The sequence below is a fragment of the Oryx dammah genome, unplaced genomic scaffold (assembly GCF_014754425.2).
Source record: "Oryx dammah isolate SB20612 unplaced genomic scaffold, SCBI_Odam_1.1 HiC_scaffold_21, whole genome shotgun sequence".
NCBI classification, from domain to species: domain Eukaryota; kingdom Metazoa; phylum Chordata; class Mammalia; order Artiodactyla; family Bovidae; genus Oryx; species Oryx dammah.
The window spans coordinates 39,326,262-39,336,818 of record NW_024070205.1 but is presented as its reverse complement, the minus strand read 5'-3'; positions in this window follow the sequence as shown (position 1 = coordinate 39,336,818).

The window sequence follows — 10,557 nt, the reverse complement described above, 5'->3', positions numbered from 1 at the left end:
ACTCCAGTATTCTTGCCTGGAGAATTCCGTGGGCAGAGGAGCCTGGTGGGCTACAGTCCATGGAGTTGCAAAGAGTTGGACATGACTGAACGACTAACACAACATACTTTTTAATTAAGGTATGTACATTATCATTTTTAGATGTAACACTTTTGTACACTGTATAGACTACAGTAGAATATAAACATACTTTTATATGCACTGGGAAACCAAGAAAACATGTGACTCACTTTATTGTAATATTCACTTGATTTTAATGGCCTGGAATTGAACCTACACTATCTCTGAGGTGTGCCTATTTACAAATGTCGAACTGCTATGTTGTACAAATGAAACTAATATAGTATTGTTATGTCAGATACACTTAAATTTTTTTTAAAAGGAAGTAATTTGGCAATATTTACCAACATTAAAATTGTGCAAAAGTCCAGTAATTCCTCTTTTGAACTTTAACTTACATGTCAAAAAATGAGGACTGTACAAGGTGATTCATTGCAGCTTTGTTGGTAATAGCAAGAAGACTAGAGTTTTTGTGGAGTTTGTTTACACAGAATGCATTTGCGCTCAGTCCATGGACTATAGCCCACCAGGTTCCTCTGTCCATGGAGTTTACCCAGGCAAGAATACTGGAGTGGGTTGCCATCTCATTCTCCAGGGGATCTTCTGGACCCAGGGGTCAAGCTCACATCTCATGCCTCCTGCATTGGCAGGCAGGTTCTTTACCACTAGTGCCACCTGGAATGCAACCTAAATGATCATCAGTGAGGGATGGGTAAATAAATTACAGTATGCCTGTACCATGGAACTCTAGGCTCTCTAAGGAAATTAGAAAGCTCTCTATGTGTTGATGCGGAATGATGTTCAGGATGTTATAAAAGAGCAAAGAAGACTATGCAGCTGAAACTTTGAGGAGCCTTGATCTAGCAGATGTTGGTCCTTTGAGAAAAGACCCAAAGACGCGAACGCTTCTCCACAAAGTGGAAAACCAAAGGAAGTGAGATAAGAAGCAGGGATCCTCGAGGAAGGTAAATGGCAAACTGGCTGGAGCACCATAAGATAGAAGGATAAAGGAAAACTAGGTTGTGGGAACTCCATGTTTCTTCTCCCAGGTATTTTTTAATGGGTTTAGGAGATTAGCATGCTTGATTTCTAGAATGTTTCTGCAGTGGAGTAGAAGGACTTCAGCTTACCTCCTCTCACGAAAACACCAATATCCCAGCTAACTGCTAAACAACCATTGACCAAAGAAGAGTGTTGTTGTTCAGTTGCTAAGTTGTGTCCACTCCTTGCAACCCCACTGCAGTATACCAGGCTTCCCTGTCCTTCACTATCTCCCAGAGTTTGCTCAAACTCACGTCCAGTGACTTGGTGATGCCATCCAATCATCTCATCCTCTGTCACCCACCCTTCTCTTTCTACCCTCAATCTTTCCCAGCATTAAGGTCTTTTCAATGAGTCAGTTCTTTGCATCAGGTGGCCAAAGTACTGGGCTTCAGCTTCAGCATCAGTCCTTCCCATGAATATTCAGGACTGATTTCCTTTAGGATCAACTGCTTTGATCTCCTTGCTTTCCAAGGGACTCTCAAGAGTCTTTTCGAGCACCACAGTTTGAAAGCATCAGTTCTTCAGCACTCTGCCTTCTTTACTGTCCAGCTCTCACACCTGTACATAACTACTGGAAAGACAATAGCCTTGACTATTAGAACTTTTGTCAGCAAAATGATGTCTTTGCTTTTTAACACACCATCTAGGTTTGTCATAGCTTTCCTGTCAAGAAGCAATTGTCTTCTAATTTCAAGGCTGTAGTCACCATCCACAGTGATTTTAGAGCTGAAGAAGAGGAAATCTGTTACTGCTTCCACCTTTCCCCTTTCTATTTGCCATGAAGTGATGAGACTAGATGCCATGAGCTTAGTTTTTTTAATATTGAGTTTTAAGCCAGCTTTTTCACTCTCCTTCTTCACCCTCATTAAGAGGCTCTTTAGTTCCTCTTCACTTTCTGCCAAGTACAAGTGTAAGCAAAGTACATCAGGTGAAATGCCAGGCTGCATGAATTACAAGCTGGAATCAAGATTGCTAGAATTATCAACAGCTTTAGATATGCAGATGATACCACTCTAATGGTAGTAATGGAAGAGGAACTAAAGAACCTCTTGATAAGGGTGAAGGAGGAGAGTTTAAAAGCTTGGCTTAAAGCTCAACACTCTTAAAGCGAAGATCATGGCATCTGGTCCCATCACTTCATGGCAAACAGAAGGGGGAAAAGTGGAAACAGTGGCAAATTTTATTTTCTTGGGCTCCAAAATCACTGCAGATGGTGACTGCAGCCATGAAATTGAAAGACACTTGCTGCTTGAAAGAAAAGCTATGACAAACCTAGGCAGCATATTAAAAAGCAGAGACATCATTTTGCTGACTAAGGTCCATCTTGTCAAAGCTATGGTTTTTCCAGTAGTCATGTATGTGAGACTAGGAGCATAAAGAAGGCTGAGCACTGAAGAATTGATGCTTTCGAACTGTGGTGCTAGAGAAGACTCTTGAGGGTCCCTTGGACAGCAAGGAGATCCAACCAGTCAATCCTAAAGGAAATCAGTCCTGAATATTCATTGGAAGGACTGATGCTGAAGCTCCAATACTTTGGCTACCTGATGGAAAGAGCTGATTTCATTGGAAAAGACCCTGATGCCGGGAAAGATTGAGGGCAGGAGAAGGGGGTGACAGAGGATCAGATGGATGGATGGCATCACTGACTCAGTTGACATGAATTTGAGCAAAGTCTGGGAGATAGTGAAGGACAGGGAAGCCTGGTGTGGTGCAGTCCATGGGGTCACCAAGAGTTGGATACAGCTTAGCGACTGAACAACATTTTATCATCTAGACAAATTGTTTCAGGAGTCCCATCAAGAAAATACCCAAACCATGGAAACCCAACAATTTGACCATAAACTAGGCTATGTGGAAGTGAAAGTCACTCAGTTGTGTCCAACTCTTCCCGACCCCACAGACTATACAGTCCATGAAATTCTCCAGGCCGGAATACTAGAGTGGGTAGCTCTTCCCTTCTCCAGGGGATCTTCCCAACCCAGGGATTGAACCCAGATCTCCCACATTGCAGGCGGATTCTTTACCAGCTGAACCTCCAGGGAAGCCACCAGTGGGAATGGCTACCCACTCCAGTATTCTGGCCTGGAGAATTCCATGGACTCCAGTACATGGAGTCACAGAGTCAGACACAACTGAGTGACTTTCACTTTCTGCCTGTCATGTGTGCAAAGGGCCTATTTTGTTCTCAAGATGGAAACATTGTCCCCCACCGGCAAAGACAGTTTACAACCAATGCTTCATCATTTCCATTTTCAGTCTGTGGACATATTAAAAATTATTGACTTTAGAACACTAATATTCACAGCCATTCTCTTTAGTCATTTGTGAGGCCTGTCTTGAGGTGAGAACTAGATTAAAGGAATAAAGCCAAGGGCCAAAATGTGAGCTGAGAGCTGACAGGGTCCCTGCTTTCCCAGGAGTCATCCTCTGACATAAACTGGAAAAAGTTTGTGGCCAGAAAGTCATGTATTCAGGTTCCTCAGGACAGATGGGCCCAGGGGAGGCTTCAGGTCAGACCTGGCCCCAGGCCTTCGACTGGGGTGCTCCTCCCCTGTTCTGTTCCACTCACGGTGTGTCCACATGCTCACCTCTGGGCTCTGTGCTTGGCATTTTACACACCCTGGGCAGCTGGCAAGGGGCCTTGGTTTTGTTTGCAGAGTTGCCTAATCGGATACTGGTGTTTAGAAACAGAGTCAGGCTCCTCAAGTCCAAACAAGGGAGAAACACAGGCCCTCTAGGCTCTTGTGAGCCCCAGTGGACTGCACCATGAGGTGCTCCCAAAGTTTTGTGGTTAAATGGACTTGAACTAACCTTCCCTAAGGCTGACAGGGAGTCTTCAGAGGGGCCAGGCCACTCCACCCTGGACAACCAGCTATGAGAAAACTGGTCACTCCTGCCTGGACTGGCCTGGGGAAGCTGTGGGCTGGGGATAGACTGCCTACGTGACCTCCTTATCCTCCCCCTCTATGTCATCTGCTTCCCTGGCAAAGAGGACATAATGGCCTTGGTTCTCCCACAGCAGCCCTGCTTCCCTTCTTGATTGTTCCTCACTGTTCTCTCTTCCAGATGTGTATTCCCAAAGAGCCCCCAAGTGAAACAGACTCAGGACTGCCACAAGCCAAGGTTGAATATCTGATAGCAATCTGCTCCAATATGTTGGCCACCTGATGAGAAGAACTGACTTATTGGAAAAGACCCTGATGCTGGGAAAGATTGAGGGCAGGAGAAGAAGGGGGCAACAGAGGATAAGATGGTTGGATGGCATCACCAATTCAATTGATGTGAATTTGAGAAAACTCTGGGAGATAGTGGAGGACAGAGGAGCCTGGCATGCTGCAGTCCATGGGGTCACAGAGTTGGACACGACTGTGACTGAGCAACAACAATCTGCTTTTTGTCCACCAAAATCCCCCCAAATGCCAAGGAAGGCCTTAACTCAGAGACATGAACCTTCACGGTGGCCTTTATGGTCACGGGGACTCAGGAGGGCCTGGGGCAGAGAAGCCTTCAAAAGGGACTGTGTCCAAACTCTGGCACCCACCCCTGCTCCGGCTGGTTCAGCTTCATCCAGTGCAGGGAAGGGCAAGTGTGGCCTTTGGTACCACCTCTGGCCACCCTGCCACAGTCCCTCACAGCCTCCATCATGGGGGGCTTGAGAGTGTCCTGACCCATTCCAAAAGGTGATGTCCAGGTGGGGAGTCGGGTGGAATCACAGTCTTGGGCCCCTGTGGACTCTCTCATGCTAGACAGGGAACAGGTGATATATTTGCCAAGAAGGATGAAGGCTGCTCCTCAGCTGGGCCAGGCATGGGCTCCAGGAACCCACTCTTCACATCAAGTCTCAGGCCTGCAGTCCCCAAGGGCCCCGAACTGGGACACTTCCCGTTTCTTTGTGTTTCTGTGTAACAACCAACAGTGGATTGTCCTACCTTCTATTTCTGCCCTGTGTGGCAGCCACCAAGATATACATGACCACTGAACAGTGCCTCATCTGAACTGGGCTGCTGGGTGTACAACACACACCAGACATTTTGGGGGGTAGATTGGTATTATAACATTTACTAAAACAATGTTATCGGTTCAGTTCAATTGTGCAGTCGTGTCTGACTTTTGGGGACCCCATGGACTGCCCCACGCCAGGCTTCCCTGTCCACCACCAACTCCCAGAGCTTACTCAAACTCATGTCCATTGAGTCAGTGATGCCATCCAAACATCTCATCCTTTGTCGTCCCCTTCTTCTCCTGCCCTCAATCTTTTCCAGCATCAGGGTCTTTTCCAATGAGTTGGCTTCTCACATCAAGTGGTCAAAGTATTGGAACAGATTGCTATTGGAACAGGTGGCTAAAGTATTGGAGAATAATGCTATGGGTGAATAGAAACAGTGAAGAACTGAAGAATTAAGATGCAAGCTATGTAAAATCCCAATTAAAACCCCAAAGCGTCAAATGTATTCACTCATTAGCTAAATAAAAGCCCAAGAAAGACCCAATATAATCAAGCACTGCAAAATGGTTGGTGACTTTCAGTTATCAAAATTTTGGATTTTCTATCCATTGAATATGCAGTGCAGAATAAGACTGCAAAATATCTCGTTAATAATTGGTCTGCTGATTACACAGTAAATGATAATATTTTGCTCAGAAAGATTGAGGGTAGGAGGAGAAGTGGGTAACAGAGTATGAGAGGGTTGGATGGATCACCAACTCAGTGGACAGGAGTTTGAGCAAACTGGGAGATGGTCAAGGACAGAGAAGCCTGGCGTGCTGGGTTCATGGGTTTGCCAAGAGTTGGACACCACTTAGCGACTGAATAACAACAATAGCACTAATACAATACAATTAGTTTTCAATTTCTTTTTCTTTTTTGTAACATGTGACTCATAGAAGAGTTTAAGTTATGTGTATGACTTGTCTACTTCTATGGAATGGCGCTGGTCTGCTTGGTAATGCTAAGAGCTACGGGTCTCAGGATCTCTCTCCTATATGATTCCAAGGCTAAGTTGCCGAAAGGGAACGTGCATGCAGTTTGGGAGGCACAAGTGAGCAGCAGCCACTGTGTTTTCAAGGTCACTGTTAGGTTGAGGCAGTGGGAGACAGACAGTGGGGAGCTGGTGGGTTAGGGTAGGTTCTTGCTCTTGTCCCACAGGAAGCTCTTATCCCTGAGGGCGAGCCTCACTGACCTACACTGACGCCAGGCCCTTGGCTGCAAACCCTCAGAGGACAGTCACAAAGAGCCAAGAGCCTTCCGAAGACATCTATCCTGGGCCCTTCCCTAGTCCCACGCTTCATCCCACCACCATGACAGGTCTGACTTCCATGACACCACGGGATTCCCTGGTAACCTCTGAGGTTCTGCTTCCCAGATGGCTCTCCACCCTTCAGGGGGCGCTGAGCCCTCATAGCCTACTGGGAGCTAAAACTTCAAAACACAAAACTAGAGAACATCAAACATCTTGGTTAAAGTGACAAAGTACAACTGGACAGAATTCAAGCAAGAGGCTAGCTCTTGGCTATCAGGCCTCCTGTCCAGGCCTCTAAGATCCTGTTTCTTCCCTTTCCACTCACCCCTAGTCAGGCTCCCTTCCCCTTTAGACTTCCCCTTCCCCTAGATCTTCCTCTCCAACCCACAAGTATGCCACCTCCCTGCTGTCTTGTTTTTTTAATTGTATTTATTTGGCCAAGTTGGGTCTTAGTTGCAGCACACAAGGTCTTTGTTGCGTCATTCATGATTTTTTCATTTCTGCACACAACTCTTGAGTTGCAGCATGTGGGTTTAATTGCTCCAAGGCACGTGGGATCTTAGTTCCCTGGCCAGGGATCGAACTCGAGTCCCCTGCATTGCAAGGTGGATTCTCAACCACTGGACCACCAGGGAAGTCCTTCCCCACAGTTTTTAAAGCACCTGAAAGGAAACAAACACCCTCCCTCTTTCTCTCCTACAAATTTTAACACAAGATCTACACTCATTGCTTCACTTTTGGATCCTGTTTCAACACCTGTCACTACTAGAACCACAGGGGGCAAGTTGCTTGTGGCCTAGTTTCCAAATGCACTGGCTTCTTTTCAGTCCTGCCCAGCCTGATCTCTGAACAGAGCTGGACACCACAGCCCAGTCTCTGCCTCCGGAACATTCACTCTGCCATCATCACCCCTCTATTGACCTTCTCTGGTTTCTCTCCCAGTCCCTCCATTAGGTCTCCCTTGGGAACTGACCTTAGCCCATGTCTCTCCTCACTTTACACCCTTCTCTGAGCACTGTCATCTTCTCCGAGGTATTTTTCAATCATCATCTCCAAAGGAATGACTCTCAGATATCTTTCCAACACTGCTCACTGGAGGTTCCACAGGGTCCCAGGTTCAATGTGTCCAAAATGAAACTTGTCACCTGCCCATTCTCTCCCAGTTTTCCATCTTCTAGTAGCGTAGTCAAGACCTTTCCTGTTCCAAGTGACTTACACAAGTAAATGGACCTTTGAACAGATGTAAGCAAAACCCAGGGCCTCAAGGGATGTCCTCAAGATCTGGCCTCGAACCATTTTGCTTCACTCTGGGGCAGCCCCTCCCCATACCCTGTTCCCTGCAGCTTCAGGCTCACAGCTTCCAGGCTCAAATCCAGTGGAAAGAAACTATCTCTTCTTGGTAACTTCTGTCCAGTTGCCTGGATTCCCTTTGACTGGATCACATATCCATTCTAGAACCAATCCCTGTATCTAGGGATAGGATTTCACTGACTGGCAATTTAATTGGATCATATACAATCCAGAAGAGTTGATTCTGGTTAGGCTAAAGTGGTCCTTCCCCCCGCCAGGCATATATGCCCATCAACATACTGGGTAGATTTTTTTGTGTGTCTCTTGTCTTCTCTCCATTTCCTCAGTTGAACTCCTTATCTCCTCTAGTCTGGACTATTTGAATATTTCCCTAAGGGAGGACTTCTTCCAGTTACTTACATTCCATCCACCATCCACACCACTGACAGTTATCTTTTTAAAGCTTGGATTGGATGTCAAGATTCATCCCTGTCGTTTTGCATGTCTGTAGTTTGTTCATGTCCCTTGCTGACCAGAAGTCCATCCTTATGTTATACTCGTTTGTTTTTCCATTCATCTATTGACAGACATGTTTCCAGGATTTGGCTATATTAAACATTTGTGCACAAATCTTTGTGAGAATCTATTTCCATTTCTCTTGAGTAGATACCTATGAGTAGAACTGAAGAGTCTTGTAGTGAGTGTATGTTTCAACTCTTTGGAAGTTTTAACTCTTGGAAACTGCCAAGGTATTTTCCAAACTAGTTTCACTATTTTACATCCCCACTGGCAAACGTATTGAGAATTCCATGTGCCAATCCTTGCTATCATCCTTTCTGATACTTGCTATCATCATAATTCTTAACATTATTTCACAGGTGTGCAGTGGCATTTCATTGTGGTTTTAATTTGCATTTCCTTGAGAGTGCAATATTGCAGATTTTTGTGTGCTTTTTGGCCTTTTGTTTATTTCTTTTGTGAAATGTTTGTTGAGATGCTTGCTTATTTTCAATTGGGTTTCATGACTTATTGAATTAATTTGCTAAAAACTTAAATTAATTTCACATCTGTGTCCATGAAGAATATTGGTCTTTAGTTTTCTTATAAAACTTTATTTTTGGTATCAGAGTAATGCTAACCTTATAAAATGATTTGGAAAGTGCTTTTTCCTCTCTTTCCTGAAAGGATTTATATAGGATTGAAATTAATTTCTCCTTAAATGGTTGACGGGATTCACAAGTAAAGCTAACTGGGTCTGGAGTTTTCTTCCTGGGAAGATTTTTAATGACAAAATTAGTTTCTTTAACAGATACAAGGCTATTTAGATTTTCTACTTCTTCTGTCAGTTTTGATAATTTGTGCCTTTCAAGAAATGTGTCCATTTTATGAGTTGTCAGACTTAAAAGGACAAAGTTATTCATAGTATCTCCTTGTTATCCTTTAAATGTCTATAGGATCTGTAATGATGTCCCCTTCTTCACAGTAAAGTATTTGGGGCAGGGGGTAAGGGGGTGAAAAGAGCCAGATTCTAATCTTCTACAGTAGGAAAAAAGTAGATAACATCTCTGATGGAAAGAAATCAAGAATAGGTGGTAGAAATATGGTGTTTGAAAAAAACAGAGGTAAGAACAAGAAGAAATTGGAAGAGATGAAAATAGTTGCCCCTGTGGACAGGGTGGGGTGGACCATGGTATGGCAAAGGACGGAAAGCAGTTCATTCTAAACAAGTTCAAGTGCAGGATTATTTCATTCTAGATCTTGCCTCTCTCATTTTCCTTTCCCTCCCACAACCCAGGCTGCACTGAAGATATGCTCCTTGTTTCACTCCCTCAGTAATAAGATGCTCCTTTTGTTAGCATCGTTAAGGACCTTGGCTCAATCTGGTTTCCCTGGTTGTCAGACCCAACTCCTATCCTATTTGCAGAGATGGCAGACCTGGACATCCCCAAGGATCCTTACCTTGGCCAGTGGTGTACCTGGTGTACCTGAAACCCAGAGGATCTTTTTAAGTTTAAATTCATTCATGTATTTATCTTTGGTTGCGCTGGGTCTTCGTTGCTGTGCATGGGCTTTCTCCAGTTTCAGAGAGCGGGGACCAATCTGGTTGTGGTGCCTGGGCTTCTCTTTCCCGTGACTTCTCCTGTGGAGCACAGGCTTTGGGCACACAGCTTCAGTAGGTGCAGCTCACAGACTCTAGGGTGCAGCCTCAGTAGCTGTGGGACATGGGCTTAGCTGCTTCAAGGCATGTGGAATCTTCCTGGGGAAGGGATTAAACTGATGTCCCCTGTATTGGCAGGAAGATTCTTATCTCCTGTAACCACAGGGAAGTCCAGAGGATCATCTTTTAAACTCTCCCCTCCTCGATATGACAAAATCATCTTCAGTAATAATCATGAATGAAGTCAAGAAATGCAGACAGTGAAAATATTTTATTGAATTTTTAAAGTAATTATGCCAGTCACATTAAAGAAGTATCATAGGACAAAATAGAGCACAACCACTTAATCTTTTTGTGTGTATATAATATTTATATATTTAATGATTTTAACTTTGGTTATTTTGGTTATAGGTCTATATAAAAATGTTTATTTAAATAATTGTCCAGTAACTAGTAAGTGAATTTTAATAAAATCAGTACATCTGCCAAAAGTAAACTTTGAACAACTAATAAACCACAATCAATAATGCTTGATTTTATGTTTCATTAGTGAACTAAAATTTTCTCTTTCCAAACAAAAGTGTTACACTTCATAGTCTGTACTGTTTCACTGCTTAAAATTTTAAACACCAATGAAAACTGTAAGTGGTTACACAGAATGACAGAATTGGAGCCATTCAAGCTTTTAGCTTTACCTTTACAACCACTGTCCATTATCATTTACTTCAAATATATTATTTAAATACAGGGATATAGAGAAACACA